This window comes from Galleria mellonella, unplaced genomic scaffold (genome assembly GCF_026898425.1).
Source record: "Galleria mellonella isolate WM207_F2 unplaced genomic scaffold, CSIRO_AGI_GalMel_v1 utg718, whole genome shotgun sequence".
Lineage (NCBI taxonomy): Eukaryota > Metazoa > Arthropoda > Insecta > Lepidoptera > Pyralidae > Galleria > Galleria mellonella.
The window spans coordinates 1381748-1399689 of NW_026442143.1; the positions used below are offsets into that span (position 1 = coordinate 1381748).

The 17942-nt window shown below is 29.2% G+C and overlaps 1 long non-coding RNA gene across 1 annotated transcript; it reads right to left on the reverse strand.

Moving 5' to 3' along the window:
- Nucleotides 1-15088: 15088 nt before the first annotated feature.
- LOC113516047 (uncharacterized) lies at nucleotides 15089-17641 on the reverse strand. Its single transcript, XR_008253569.1, has 3 exons — nucleotides 17486-17641; nucleotides 16526-17184; nucleotides 15089-15836 (listed from the first exon to the last, which is right to left on the reverse strand). It is a non-coding gene; the product is annotated as an uncharacterized LOC113516047 (long non-coding RNA).
- Nucleotides 17642-17942: the final 301 nt, after the last annotated feature.

Below are 17942 nucleotides of genomic sequence, written 5' to 3' on the forward strand. Positions count from 1 at the left end.
AAAGTTTTGTCGTTATCTGTCCGTTGCAATGGCTTTTATGAGTTGTAACTACGACAGAAAGGGATTTTGTATTCTTTCTACGTCTGCAACTTGGTAGAAACAACGTCATTTCGTGGATTTTATACTTAGAAACTTTGGTAATGCACATTATGACAGTTTAGCAACACTGTCACAAGATGAGTTTAGTTAGTATAAAGTGTCAATATAACATTGTGGCAACATTATTACATTCAAAATGTTGCCACTCTCGGTTATATATTGTAGGAATAATGTACGAGTATTATGAAAATACTAATTTCTGTCCACTATTTTGTCTCCACAAACATGTTGAATGTAACCGAAAGATAATTGTTAATTCACCTAAAGGTGTCTCTTTGTATGTGTATTATGCAATTTCTTCAGCAATTTTAAGCCGATTATAATAATTCTTTCTATAATGAAATTGTTTCATAATTTAATTCTTTTTTCTGCTGAGTTTAAACTTAAATTTTGTGCTAGTTTTTAGATATACCTACTCATCTAAATGTCTTGTACAGTAAAGTTAATATCTTTATCAAGTTACCTTTTAAGAAAGTATTTTATATATTGGAAATAAATTTATATCTCAAAGAAGCATGAGAGCATTGGCCAAAAAAAGAAAAAAATATTTTTCGATGCATTATTTTTCTGTACTAACAGAACTCATCAAACTAGCAAGTGAGATACTGTAGAAAGCATACCGTATTTTGTAATTTATATCCACTATACGTCTATATACACATATATATACACAAAATGCTAACAATCTTCTTTTATAATGATGCTTACAATCACGACTTTATTACGTGAAAAATTCATAGCCAGGATCTAGTCTCGGAGTCACATAATTGCGAACTGGTGACGGACTATACTACTCCCGAGAGAATGTACTCTATACATGTTTCAGAGGGTTTCATATAGGTCGGAACCGAGGTCAGTCCATGGCATCAGACACATATTATCGCTACAGATTCACAAATTGTTATGTTGGGTTTTATCCCCGATAAGCAGACTTTTTCCACAAAAAAAAAAAAAAACAATAACATAAGTCGTTTCAATATTAATAATGACTAGCAATCTAACTATTCTTATAAAATTAATATAGTCTAAGATCCCGCCGCTGAATTCGGTATGTATAATTTTTTTTAATGAAGCTTGGTATAAATGAATGTATAAATAAAATATAATAAAGTACACCTAGGTTTCCCGTTTTGTTAGCCGCAACCAAGGTTTCAGGAAAAATAGGTAAGCATATGTTACCGTGTAGAAAAAAGAACAAACTTCCGATTGGTGTAATAAGCATGTATGTTACCCAAATATACCTGGAATTTTACATATTTTTATCTGGCAACCCTACGCATTGCAAACTACGATGCATGTACTATTTAAATAGGTCATTTTAATAATTTAAAAAAGAAAACATAATTATAAGTCCATTCTTGGATATAAATTAAAGTAATCAATAAAAATAAACACATTATGAATTATTATGAATTGTTTATCTTGTTTTTTATTTTTAAATATAATCATATGAATTTTGTATTGTTTTTATTTCTTAATTTAATCTTATAATATAATTTCATCTCATATACTAAGCAATAAATGCATTTTATGGTAACACTGATATGATCTGATACTGCGTAACAGTTTGTATTCTCACAAATTCATTATTTATATAGTTAACCTTTTTAAAAAATCAACAGCTGAGTTTCTTGCATGTTCTTCTTCGCTGAAATTGCGTACCGAATGGGTTAAGAATAAAAAAAATATTATTCAAAAATGCTTAATCTCAGTTTACTTAAATAAAAATATTCCTTTATTTCTTGCTATTCACGCACACATACACAAAAAAAAGTTAACCTGTTTTTAATGAAGCATTTGTATGGAGACATTCTATACCCGTGCAGCAAATTTCATTTAAATCTTTGAATGGAGTGAATCAGTGCGAATACCATTTACACCCGTATACTATTTTATATTTTTATTAGAACTTTATATGATACTTTTCTACTCCATTTAATATATTTTATGGTCTGCCAAACTCAATATCTGTTCACATTTATCAACACTATCACCCACTTAGATATGAAACGCGTATTGGAATATCGTAATGAAGTCTTACTATCTTCACGTCAAGTTCTTTGTGAAATAGACAAGAAAACCAAGTAATAAAGTTTCTATCTATACAATACATATATTGTTACATGCATGTACGCTGGTTTTGGAGACCTTGATTTCTCCCTCAGATAGAAAACTATATATACATATATTAATTAACTAATAATATAAATGAGAAAGTTTATATATATATTGTATATGATATTTTGATATTCGATTATTTCGAAGATTGTTCAGTTTCACTCGTGTTTGTACAACAAACATCTGTAAAAATTCGAACACTTTTGAAATTTTCATATCGGTTTATAAATAACGAAGTTCTGGGGTAACAAATATAATAAAAAAATATACAATCGAATCGAGAACCTTCTTATTTTTTGAAATTGGTTACAAATAGAAAGCGAGATAAATTTATTTCATGTAAAACCATCATTTAACTAGAGAGAGTTTAGAAAAAAAATCACAGCAACATTACGTTTGAATTTTCTTGACACAAGTGCCTGTGCGTGCTAAAGTGTGTTTTATGAAGCTTTCCGTTTACGTAAAAAAAAAAAAAAACTTCACGAAGGTGTTTACACATATTAAATACTAGTTGCTGGCAGACCAACAAAACCTTTAGATAATTTATTTTTGTGTAAGGACAATAATACTCTTTGCTTGAATTTCTACTAATACGAATATGTTTTACTGTAACTTTGTGTCTTCCTAATGAATGTTACTTTTGTATTACTTCAAGAGTTTTTTTTAATTTTTTTATTTCTTCTTCACAATCAGCACTTGCAACGAAAATAATTCCAACTAATTGTTCGTACGTTCGAGTTTTCCTAGTGAAATTAAGACAGAAGTTAGTATTCTATTTTTCAAACCAGAGCATGTTACATTTGTATACGAGTATAAAGTTTAAATTAAATACGTTTAGCAGTTTAAGCGTGATTCAGTAACAAAGTTGTAAACATCTAAAATAAAAGTAGAATATATAGGAATTTACGAATATGTCTGTAATGTTTATAAATATGTATCTCGTATATTGTAATTCACTGGATTTTCTGTAATATAAATATAAGACATTTTCTAAATAGGTGAAAATGGAAATAATAACCCCACCTGCACTACCAGAGATAGAGAGAGAGTAGGTGAGAATAAAAATAGGTCAATTAGCTGATTTTAGCAATTCAAAAAGAATTAGGAACGATGGTTTTCACAGGGAATCGGGTGAGGGTCGATTTAATAAGGTATATTACTAGCAATGGGGCTGTTAGACCCCATTACTTACAATCCCTTTTCCCCGGTAAGTATATATTCCTCTATACAAAGGTATAATGCCCTTAAATAATTTTATTGTCATAATAAAACCGCCTAATTGGCGCCAGAAATATGTTAGCAGAGATTTAAAAGAGTAACTGTTGAGTTTCTTGTGGGCTTTTCTCAACAGATAAAAGTTTTCTGAACACTGCAGTAGATTTTAAAAAATTAAGTTTTAAAAGTGCTTGTAAACAAGTCTATTTAAATAAAGATAATTTAAATTTATGCTCAAGTGAGAAAGAAACAAAGGTAAGATGTATTCATGTAAATTATGATGGTAATTCTAGGGGGGAAGAGATGCCTCTTTCCTAATAATATGCCTTAATAGATCAACTTTCACACGGTCCTCCCTAGAAAACGTAGTGATTAATTCCTTAGCTAATTGGCCATGATAGGCCAACACTGACCTGAACTCACCCTTCTCTGCTGTTAATCTGTTAATTTTATAATTAAATTGGTTTGTAAATTAATAGTGCAGGCGAATTACTATTTTGTTTACAATAATAAAATGTAGCTACATAAATACAAGTGAGACAGAGGTGGACACCTCTGTCCAGACAATTATGTACAAGTGCTCTCTTTGTAGTAAATTTCTAAAACATTCTGTTTTATTCAACCCGAGATAAAAAAATACAACTATACGACGACTTTGTTAAAATTTTCTTAAACACTATACCTTGTATAAAGTATTGTCTAATAACATTTGAAATATTTATTTCAGTTCTTATGTAATTATCGTAAACAAAAAATAATTATCTACAAGAAGGTAATCACTTATTCGATGGCATTTGAACTGTCACAATAAAATTAGACTACGTCGTAGAAAAGGAGTAATATATTATATTATAAGATTAAAATCCATTTAAATATTTAAATACTATTTAAATAAATACTTGCTACTTGCAAATAACATAAATATTAAATACATACACTCAGTTGATTTTATTAATTTGTTAAATTCATAATTTATGCGATAACTGTTAAAAACGGTTGTAAAATATTCACTCAATGCCTCATAATGGAGAATTATAAGTAGAAAAAAAAAACATTTAAGCTACATATTTCTTTTTACATATTCTTTTTTTATATAAAGAGGTGGCAATCGAGCATACGGCTCACCTGGTGGTCAACTTGCAGAGAAAATATATATATATATATATATATATATATATATATATATATATATATATATATATATATATATATATATATATATATATATATATATACTGTACTGATATTACCAATGCCTACAAGTATGAAATCCTTTTATTTGGAAACCACAACAATAATTATCTGGTGAGACCGCAACAGTTGCGGTTATTTCAGTTTGTATGATTATTATTAGGAATATGTTAAGTCATTAAAGAATTAATTATTAATAGATTTTACAAATAAAAAACAAACGGAAGAAATTTAAAATGAGAAAAACACAAGTATAACCGTAATAAAACAGGATTTTTATACAACTTAGAATAGTAAATAAGCTGATAGCCCACCTGATGGAAAGTGGTAACCATCGCGTATTAACATAAACATTATCATGGACATAACAGAGTATACTACGTCGCCCACATCATCTTTCATGCATTACTATTTCTGAGGACTATATATATTCCAATCCTCTAACCTCTAACCAAAACACATTTATGTAAACACAATTGCTTCACGGCAGAAATACGAATGGGTTCCAAAGGTACCCAAGTTGTACAAAGTCTCCCTCTGGTAAATTTGATGTATCATCAATTCAGGTATGGAGAAGGTATCGTGTAATATATATAAAAGAATTGAAAATAAGCTATATTTGGAAGAAAGCAGGAAATGCGATCGAACACGCTAACAGGGTTCTGTGACTTTTACAAAAAAAACAATGAATTTCATAATCTGGAATATCAGTATTAGGCACAGTCTGTTTCAATAGAACCTAATAATAATGTAAATAAACGAATAATTCACTCGAATGTAAGACAGTCAGCTGATGTACAATATTAGTAAAAATAAAAAATCAACTAATTGATTGAACGTTTCGATATGTTACTAATTTGATTTAGAGATTGTATTTGTAATAATTTCATAAAAACTTGAAATAAAATGAAATGAAATATTTACTTGCGTTAGACAGACATTTAACATAATAAAGGCCATGTGACAGAAATTTCTTCTGACACAGGGCTTTTATTATACCTATTAAAAATATTAATAATCTAATTAAATTGTAAGTTGATATCTGTTCAGAAATTATTTTCAAGAAAAATTTATATAAGATGCTTAAATAGACAAATACTCTATATTGTTTCCTCCAAAAGATTACAATAATAAACTTATTACAGATACAAACAATTACAAGTAGATAATGATCATGCTAAGAAAACAATGGGCGACCTTATCGCTAAACGCGATCTCTTCCAGGCAACCTTGGATGGAGGAGAGAAGTACTTATAAATAATTTAATCAGAGGCACGATGAAAATTCTGTCATATTTAAATGCATATGGAATAATATATATAATATACTATTATATATACAATTATATATAAATTATTAATATGAGCAATAGATATTTTTTACTGTCGGTCTGTCTATATTTTAATACCAGAAAAAGTAACTAAAATTGATTGCGGTTTTCATAATTGTATTCATGAAGTAATATAATGTACTAATATAATTGTATTCTAACTTAAAATCTGGTGTATGTTTTATTTTGATACTGCATCTAGGAATTTCCCAAATACAAACTTTATTAATGTAATCCGTCGTCTTGCAGCCATTTTAGAAATATCTGAATGTTAATAAAATATTAAGTTAATAAGAACTCGTTTTAATTTAGCTTACATCTGGCTTAAACAAATAAGATAACTAACTGGGTAACATATACTGCAAGTTAAATAAAAGCTTGTAAAAATAGAGTGAATTGGAAGGCGTACTCAGAGGTACCTTAACTCAGATATATACCCTACCGACGCGTAATTGACTTACCAAAAGGGTGACGTTTTACCCGAACATAATTCACCCAAAAAGCTTTTACTCCTAATACATATATGTAAATGATTCGAGTCCGTTCGTACATTTAAAAGTATTAAAAAAGGAATTATAACAAACTTCTTAGTTAGCTAGAAAAAAAAAAAAGAAGAAGCGTGCAAACCAGAGCTAACTATCGTTAATTAATAATACCTATCCGTCTTGAAAGCTTTTTAATTTTTATTTTCTTCTTTTTACCTCTCGATAAAAGCATTTATTTTAAAACTTTTTTACACTGAAAAGTCTGTTTTGCTTCACAAAACTTCTGCCCTTATATAATTAGCCTCTGTAGACAAGAAAGAGAAAAAAACTTTTTTGCATGAACCACGTAATTTTATAGACACGTCGTAGATTGAAATTCGATGTATACTATTGGGCTGGGAGTTGGAGGAGGGTTATTGTTAATGGTAACTAATGACCCTATTGATAAGAATATATACTGTACTTACATTTCAATTTCAATGAAACGTATTAACATTTCTTTAAATAGATTGTAAGTTAGCTTGTTTATTACACTAAGTTATATAAAAATCTCCATAAAAAAATATTGTTAATAGTATTTCATAGGCAAACATTAGTAATTAAATATTCATCGTGTGATTGAAATTGTGATTACATTACTAATATAAAAATTATGTTTATTTACAGATAAATCAAAAATCCATATTGGTGAATTAAAAATTTACTCGTACAGTTACGCGTAATCAATTATTTAATTCACCAACATTTCACATTAAACATATTTTATTTATAAATTTTCAATGAATTCTAGGAATTCGGCTACGATAAAATACGTGATCGGAAATTGAAAATAATGTTGTCTTTATTCCAAGGATACAATTTCTAATATGAATACAACATTTTTTATTTTCATTTTTCATGAATTGATTTAAATGTTTAAATTTCTAAATTATTTTACAGTAACTCACTCATTAATTTTACTACATCCAAAACGTAATTTCATAAAATGTGCCTATATTTTTTTTTAATCAAATCAATTAATTTTGATAAAATACCGTATTTCGTCGAGTAATCAGTCCTTTGTCTAAAAAACGATCCCCAATGACCTACCAAAGATGAAACTGATACAAAATTTTAATTAAACACGTTTTAAATTTTACATTAATTCACGGACCATACATGAGATTTATATACATGATAATGTAATTTAAGCTTTAATAAAATTATATTTTATTTTGAAACAGATAAATATGTTTTTCCGATAATTACTCAGCGTTTTAATCAAACATTTTATAATAAGAAATGTAAAATTTTATTATTCGTTAGGTATGTACGAGTAATAATATTATGTGATTGTACTACATCTTTTGATTTAATTAATTTAGTACTAGCTTTTACCGGCGATTTTGTGGGCGTGATTATGTTTACTGAACAGAATAAAAAGTATACTATATAGTATGTACACCAAATTTTATAGTGATTGGTTAAACTTAAGACGTTATAAGGGAACAAACAAAAAGAAACAGTAGATAGGGTATATTAATAGTTATGTAGTAAATATTCTGATTGTTATAATATCTTCGTATATTCAAAATACGATTCAAGATATGTAACTAATAAAGTTAAAAATAGCTTGTAAGAAAATTTATAGTTAGGATCAAAAAGCACATTAAAGTTTTCACTACACACCACACCTACTCCCCAACTTATTAAAATTTTGTCCATCTAAAATCTATAAAAAAAGTAAACGAATTTTAAATATGACTGTACCCACTTTTTTTAAATAGATTACCTTATTTCTATCAAATAAACCGATATTCTAATATTTTAATTTTAATATATAAAAATCCCATGACACTATTTTCTTTCACACGAATTTCTTAAACCAATCAATCGATTTTAATTAAATTTTGTAATTGTGTAGTATTTGCTCCAATTTAAGAGATAAGGGTAATTTTTATCTCAATAACATTTTTTTCTTATTGAATTTATTTAATGAACTGGCAGGGGGGGGGGGAGGATGAACGTTTTTTGGGTCACCTCGTTGTAATATATATATTTGATTTCAATAACAGAATCCATAATTTTTATGTTATCACGGCATCAGATTTCCCAGACAGATAATACAATAAGCCTAATTTAGTCGTCAATCGATTGATTAATGGAATAAATTCTGATTGATTCTATTGTATTCATGGGTTTGTATTAATTTGAGAATATCTCAATTTTCTCAGTAAAGGTTTGCATTTCCGATCTTCATAGTTTAGTGTTTAATATGTTATTTTTTGTAAATCAGGTCAGGTATCAGTTCTCGATTATGCTACTTTTAGAAATTAAACATTCTGGAAAAAATATGCTCATAAATAATTCCACCTGGGGTAGACAGAGATATTTGTCGACTGTTGTTGTTGTGGTAAAGATAATAGTTGATAAATTTGTGTTTTGCCAAGCATGTAGATTGAATCCATCGTGCCTAGCTGCAAGCCTATCCTTCCTTGCCTTTTTTATTTCTTTCTTTATTTAAGAATTATTTTTGGAATCGCTAGGGTTTCTTTCATTTGGATTCCATGTCATTTGTCACGATTGAAGCTGTCATTTATCTTCCGTAATATATTGCATAAAAAAATGTAAATGTAAACATTTACAAATTTAGATGATTCATAGACACCTTCTATTGAAAAAATATTTTTAATATATAATGTGACTACCTCATTATTTCATTCATTGATACGTGATAGTTACTTTTTTTGGAAAAGAAAATGTTCCTGATCTAAATTCACTTTTATATCTGGTTTCTCGCAATACAGAATCATTTACTGGAGTTGTAGAACACTTCCATCTGAATAGGTAAGGTAGCACTTAAGTAATGCAATTTTGAGGTACTTTGTTATTTCTCTTTGAAACTTAATGATAGTTAATTAAGTTTCAATCTTTGACACAAGTTTGACATACCTATATGTTTTTATCGAAAATATTCGACTTTTAAAAAATACATGCAACTAGTTATTTGATTACAATTATTTTGTTTTTTTTTAATACAACTTAGAATGGCAAACAAGCTGACGGCCCACCTGATGGAAAGTGGTAACCGTCGCCTATAGACATGAGCAGTACCATGGACATAACAGAATATACTGTTTCGCCCATGATACCCCCCATGTGTTGCCATTCCTGAGGATTCAGGTGTTATTCCTCCGTACCCAGTAAATTCACGCCATATCCCACCCTTCAAACCGAAACACAGCCATGCAAACACAACTGCTTCACGGAAGAAACACGAATGGGACAGAGGTACCCAAGCAATCGACTTTTGTACAAAGTCTCCCTCTGTTTAATTCCGCTACCATTAGTATATGTGTGACTGTCGACACTCGAAGATTGACCACCATCGTTACTACCAGATATTTTACAACCTTATATATTATATTATATTACATTGGTGGTTACCCTATGGGTATTTCTTTCACACAGATACTAATTAAAGGAAATAAACAAAATAATTCTTATCAAATAACCAATGATAAGGACTTCCGTAAGATAACACCTATTTCAGAGGGGAAAGAGATTGTTAGCAATGGAGTTTGACAGCCCTATTGCTAGCATTATGCCTTAATAGGTCGACCTCCACGTGGTTCCCCCTGGAAACCATCGTGAACAATTCTTGTTGAATTCGTCACGATGGGCTAACTGATCTACTTCATCCTCACCTATCATCCTTCACTGGTGCCCCGCCGGTGTATACCGATAGCGCGGGTGGAGATATCATTCCATTATCATTCAATAAAAAAAAACACCTATTTCAATAAAATATTAAAAACTACATGTAAGTGAATCTTACTTTTTCTAATTCTAAGATACTTTTACACTAAAAATTATTGTGTGCTTCTGAAATTTTTAACAATTAAATTTTACATACTCGTCGATTATGTTTTAAATAATTTTGTGTAGCAAATTAGCACATTAGTCTAAAAGGTTTATATAAAATAATATTTGGAAATTTCATGTAGGTATATAATAACTATTTATAATAATTTAAATAATAGGTACTTAAATTATTATAAATAATACCATAATAATAAAATAGTTATCTGCATTGAGTTGGACTCTATTTGTAATAAATAAATGATGTCATAATAAGATTAAGGTATTATTTTGTAACCACAAATGTGACGCATAAATGGGTAAAACCCAACAAAGCCATATAAGTTATTAATTATAAATAAAATTACATAATCTGTGGTCTTAAGCTATAAGGAAAATATTTTGACGACTGATGCTACTTTCCCCTATTATTTAAAGTAAAAAAAAAAGAAACTGAATTATGACAAAACTAATTTGTAATATATAATCAATACATCATTGATTTAGAAACAAGGAATTATTAGTGATAGGGATAATGAATCCCTGAATGAATGAATATTTAGGTCACTCTCTCCCTCGAGATTTCCAGGAGGAAAATATGTTAGCTCCTAGAGAATTCTTAGCAATGGGCAAATTTTCCTGGATTCTATCATTTCTCACAAGTACTCCACCAGCATATATCAATCGTATAGGTGAGGTTGTAATTAAATTTTTTACTCTTTTTAAATAATAAGCCATACTAATAAAGAAGTATAAAGCATAAAACTTAGTATAAGTATAAAAATAAGAATATGTTTTTCCCTCTCTTTCTCTTCGATTTGATCCTTTAATCTCTCTTATTGTATTAAGTATGTGTATATTTATATGTATATAGATATAGTATATGTATGTGTATGTGTAATGCGCCATCTATCCTTTATCTTTGATCAAATTTGAAGACGAAAACATGTCAAAAGTTAATAAATAAACACACTTGCTTTTATATTTATAATATTAGTGTAAATTACAAAATAATAATAATAATCATCATCATCATATCAGCCTTTAACTGACTACTGCTAAACATAAGCCTCCCCTTTGGGGGCTTTTGCCAGTAGTTATCACGCTTGGCATGCGGATTGACAACCGAAGTTAGACTTTGGAGATGTTTTAAGAAGGACGTTGTTGCCCATCCCTCGCCCTCTCTTAATCGCCTTTTACAATACCCACGGGAATAAAAGGTGTGGCCTAATCTATGCCGGGACCACACGGGTACAAATTACATTAAATTAAAAAAATTTACTCATTTAATTAAGTTAATGATACTCAATAATTTTACTAAAGTAATTTACGTAATTTTACTTTCATACCAAACTACAATGTATCAGAAATGTGCAAATATTAAAACGGCACGTAACTACGAGTAATATTGTACCACGAAAGCATGTGACTTTGAATTTTGCGAAACATATTTGATTATGCATTAAATTAACCAGCCAACCAGACCTCTGTCTGGCAGCATATTTTTAATAACACTGTAGCATTCTTTTTTTTAAATTGAATTTAAATCCATAAATCAAAGTGAGATATAGTAACCACAATTCGAAACCTTAAAAATTATGACGTAGTTACAATTTATTCTAAATCGCTTGTACACTTCCATATAAATTGTTAATAAATACCTGACTAGTTACGCAGTTTAAGCCATTTTTAAAGATTAGCTTTTGTAGAAGAGCGCAAGTGTGTTTTCTAATAATGCCAATAATAATAATAAATAATAATATTTATTGAAGTAAACTTAATAATAAGCATTTTTGAATAGTATTTTTTTTATGAATCTACCGTCCAGTCCAGCAATTTCAGCTCAAGACGAACGGGTATGATAAAAAGCAATATTTTTCAAACTTAACTCTTAAGTTTAAAACGAGAAATATATGAATGGATAAAATGACTTTCACAAACTTCGTATTGATAAAAAGAAATAAAATAAAAATTACAAAGCTATAATCAATCACAGTATTCTTGGACGACCAGTCCCTACTAGAAGAATCCATTCACAAGTATAACGGATGAGCCAGCCATCGTTGTGTTATAGTTATAAGGAGCCCAACTATCCGGCCCTCTACGCCGCCACCAATTTGGATACAAAGTTCCATCACGTACCGACAAACATAACTATTAACATACTATTTGATTTTTACTTTGACACTATTAATCTAATAATAAAATTGTAACTAAATAATGTTCGTCTATCTAGGAGGTGTTGCAAAAAAATTATATTAGTTAATTTTATACTTACGATTTGTTACGAGTAACACACGATAATACAATGTTTTGTCGTGACCACGATATGGGGCAATTCACGACGAAACGTCGACAATAAAAAAAACAGGTATGTAGATACTATTTACCTGCAATTTTGTATCGCCCGATAGTGTTTTTAAAGTATGAGATACATTTTTAGAATGTTTGTCTGTCCGTCTATATGTATCTTTGTTTCAACATTACAGTTGTGTTTTAAAAGGTCTAACATAAATTCTAGTATATGTTTTATCTTCATAAGCCATCTAGAACGGAATACTTATATACAAAACCCATGTCTACGACGTGGCAGGCAAAATGTAGGGAAATAATATTCCGGTAGTACTAATTAATACAGTGAAGTAGAAAAGTGCCTACATCGAAGTTTAACAATATGAAAATAAATGTATAATTCTACTAATATTATAAATAAATAGATGCAAATTTATTTTCGGACTAAATATTAAATATTAGTATGGACCGGTTTCGCTTTATGGCTCCCTCAAAGTTCTATAACATTATTATATTATTATATTAGCCGTTAGCTGTTTATTGTTGAATATATACCTCTCCCATAAGGGAGGGTGAGGGTATTTGCCAGTAGCTGCCACACTTGGCGGTTACTACCGCAGTTAAGCTTTGGTAATGTTTTAAGAGGACCGCTGCTGTTCATACCTCGACCATTTAGTTCCATTTGTCACCTCTTACTACACCCATATACAGATTTATACATAACATTATTTGTGTGTAAATACGATACTGTTATAGCTATTATACTTTATTAGGTATTTTGTATAGTTTTGAAATAAATATAATAAGCTATGTCATCTATAAAAATATAAAGTACTAACAACTACACTACAGAGGAATAACATCCGAGTCCTCAGAAATGGCAACGCATGGGGGGTATCATGGGCGAAACAGTATACTCTGTTATGTCCATGGTACTGCTCATGTCTATAGGCGACAGTTACCACTTTCTATACTTTTATCAGGTGGGCCATCAGCTTGTTTGCCATTCTAAGTTGTATAAAAAAAAAACTCTTCCCGGTATCGTACGAATAGATAGAAATTTCTTAAATAATATATGTAGTATGAAAATTGATTTAAGTGGACTATAGAAACTTATAATAGGGCTTTATTACTGCTGTAAAATACCGGCACAAGTGAACAAGTACAGACAAGATGTAGAAAGGTAAGAACTTACGGAATATTCTTGTTAGTAAGAATAGTCTGCTTGGAGCTACCTACAAGTGGTTGGTGGTTGTCGATCGTCCTAAGTTCACTTTTAGCCACAAACATGGATGAATGCTTCAGTGAAGCACCTTAATTATGATTATTTTATTCTGAACGCGCGAAACGGCCGCCATTGGTGATTTTTGTTTTTATTATATATAATATTATATATATAATATTAGTTTCACTAAAAATGAAAATTATGTAATGGTGCATATTTTTTCTAGTATAATTATAAATTCGAATTTCCATTCAAATTCCACAATTAACACCATAAATACTGGCCTATTATAATGCAAAATTTTCCATCGGTGCATAACAGCACTCGATGTGGGTCCTAATATTAATTATTATACATATACATATATATGTATATTATATCAATGTCAACCAGTTAATTTAACAAACTGATTGATACTTTCCTGTTTGCAATCACTGTATATTTTTTGTCTGTTGAACCAATTCTTAGGTCAATTACCTTAACAAATCGAGCTTCAAGTAATAATACTTATAAAATACTTCATTACTTTTTGTTACATGGTTAAATGTTATGATCAAATTTAAGTTTTTGTGGCTTTATAAGCCATATAAGCCATAACCATGATTTTTTTATATATCTTAATACATGAATATAATTTCAGAATACAATAACAAATAGCTTTATTCTGTTTCCGAAACTTGTTTAGTTAAATAAATTAAAATAATAAAATACTGTTAAAATAGGTTCATTATTATTCCTTTATTAATTTTGTGATTAAAATTTAAAATTAATGAAATTTCCAATCAGAAAATTAATTATTTCACAAAGTTATCTTGTTTATTTTAAGAGGAGTACTGGCATATACAGCATATTTCTTTTTATACTCAAGCTAAAAACATATACCAGAGGGAGACTTTGTACAAAGGTTGATTGCTTGGGCACCTCTGTCCCATTCGTGTTTCAACCGTGAAGCAGTTGTCTTTGCATGGCTGTCTTTCGATTTGAAAGGTGGGATATGGCAGTGAATTTACAGGGTACAGAGGAATAACACCTGAATCCTCAAGAATGCGCATGGGGGGGGGGGTATCATGGGTGAAACAATATACTCTGCGACGGTTACCACTTTCCATCAGGTGGGTCGTCAGCTTGTTTGCCATTCTAAGTTGTATAAAAAATACATTTGAGGTACCACAACTTAACTGGGACGAAATAACAAACAACCCAAAAATAGGTTCTACTAGTTATTGGTACTTAATTAAAACATATGATTATAGAGGAAAATATGATTATATATATATATATATAAAAACAAAGTCAATTATAAACAAAATATAATAATATATCACAGGATTCATTACAATTACAAATTAATTTCAGGTATTGATCGTACATCAAGTTATTAAGGAAAACATTACTTAAAAAATATCAAATAAATAACAAAAATAATAACAAAGTTGTCGTAAACAAAAAATACAGTTAAGACTGGAAATCATTATTTACCGAAAGAGTACATAATGTATTTTTCAAGTATCTAAAATATGTTTAAAGTGTAAATTGAATGATCTAGCCAGATTGCTAAATAGAAAAAAATAACAAATTGCTTTTATATCATTCAAAAATCGAAATTTGAATCTATCTATCGAAATCTATTGTTATTTTGTACGATCCAGCATGCCACGTCTGGACTTATCGAGACGTTTGGCATTTTAAATTTCGAACTCAGCATTTATTTTTATTTTCCTTTATTTGTCAATGAATGAATTTGGATTTTGCTGCCACGTTTGCGGTCGTTTCCTCATAGCTTCGTATTGTTGCCAATTCAAATACCAAAACGGTCTGTTATCAATCGGCACACTTTCGAGTCTGTTTATCAGATTTCTGTCCCCTTTGGCTTCAACTGGTAAGGGTTCATCTTCTCCAAATCTATTTGAAAGCTGTACGACATTATTATCTAACTGTGGATATCCAATAGCTCCGGATCCCGCGTAAAAAGGTCGTTGGGCATTTATCATAGCGATTATGACCGTCAGGGTCAAAGCAATTCTATACACTGCCATTTTATCTGTAAACAATGAAAATAGCATTATTGTTAAGTAAAAATAGAGATTACTGTAATAATGTTTCAGATTAATGAAACTAATAACTAAGATTAAATATATAAGTAAATGCAAATATATCGCATTCAGTAACAATAATTAACTATTTAAAATATTAATTTATAAATTAGTTTTTTATAAAATTGTATTGCATATACATAGGTGTAACATTTTTAAATATTGTAAGAAATTTGTATATATATATATATATATATATATATATATATATATATATATATATATATATATATATATTTAATAAATGTATTAAATCAATCTAAACTGTTTTTAATAAAGGTGCCTTAGTTTTATTAATAAACTAAATAAGTACAATAGTAAAAAATTAAACGTTATTACAAAGCTATATTATTTTTTAAAATTTACATGCACATTTATAATTTACAGTAGGTACATACTAAATATAGAATTAACAGTTTTTACTCTATTATTTTATCGAAATTATATTTGCATAATAAGCATATATTATTGTAACTGATATGTATAAGGAATTCCGATATTTCTGTTACACAGTATATAATATGGAGTTTAAAAAAAGAAAAAAAGTTATTTACGTTGTTCGCGATTACAGAGGAACATAAACAATAAATTATTCTAGAATAAATTAACGTTCTTTTTTTAAATAATATGAACCTACCTTATTGTAGTGGAACACGGCAAGTTATTGATAAATAAGTCTGCACTCCCACGTAATGTACCGTAAGTCGCGCTGCACTCGCTCGAACTGCGTGTTTATGATGGCAGACACGTCTATAAATATCAACTAACCGCTGCGTTATCGCGGCCAGAGAGTTAACAGTTATAAGAACGGGAATGACAATTATTTTTCTTAAAGTGGATTAAGACCTAGATGTATATTTTAAGAACATGTTTTAAGAAATACATTATGTATTAATACAGATATACCAGCCAAATATTACATGTATATCAAATGTATTTGGTTTATCACTAAACACACTTTCACATTTATAATATTAGTAAGTATAATCAGGAATACATATAAGTAAAGTATATTGTATGTTTGAAAAACATCTAATATAAGAATCATCTATACTAATAGTGTTTAACATAAAGGTACAGTAATTCTGAGAAGCACTAAAAAATTTGTCGTTTTTCGATGCATGTTTCACTGTGAATCATTGATAAAATACTCCATAAAAAGTAAAATAAATTATTATTTATTATTAAAAATATTTTCTTTTATTTTTTTAAATTTAAAACTTATTCTCAGTTTTAGGTATACTATTTATATTTAGTACTTGTTAAAAAAAACTGAACTCTGTTGAACTGGAAATTCTGGAAAAATAAAAAGTAAATAAATGATAGATTTATTAAAATTGTCCTTTTAAATTATTATTTGAAACAAAATTTTTAATAAGTTAAACCTTTCAACAAAAACTTAAAAACATATTTTTCTTCCATTTTTTCATTGGCATTTACTCTAAAAGTCAAGTAAGAAATAACTTTTATTCTAGTAGGTATCCTAAAAAAATAAACGAATTCGCTTCTATACATTCTAAGGTATACGTAAAAACCCATTCAAGCCACGTTACACAGAAATACTCGTTTAACGACTTGCAAATGGCGTCGTACTAACCAACTAAAGTTGATCTCTGTGGTTGTTAATCATTTCCTTTTTAGTAAAGATTTTTATTTGGACCGAGCGGGAAGGTGGAGCTCTCCGTCTGTGGTTGTGTCTAATTATTGCATTCTCAGTTCCGTAGCGTCATTTGACTCATCGTTACGTATTAGGTTTTCGTATTTATACACACGGAGGCGTGTCATTTTATTGGGTTTTTCACTGATTATCAATGAAATAATGTAAAAAAGCTGATAAGCAATGAATCATAGCTCATCGGATGTTAATATTTAGTACAGATTAGTATGAATTTTATTTTAAAAACCTTCAGTTCGTACTTTTTTTATAATTGTGGGTTACTTTTATTCAGCGAGGTATGAAGAGGGCTATGCTCCGAGTTTTTTTTTTTTGCGTGACAGAATCCAAAATGAGGGGCGGAAGGGATTGATAGCAATGGGGAGGTAAGTCCCCATTG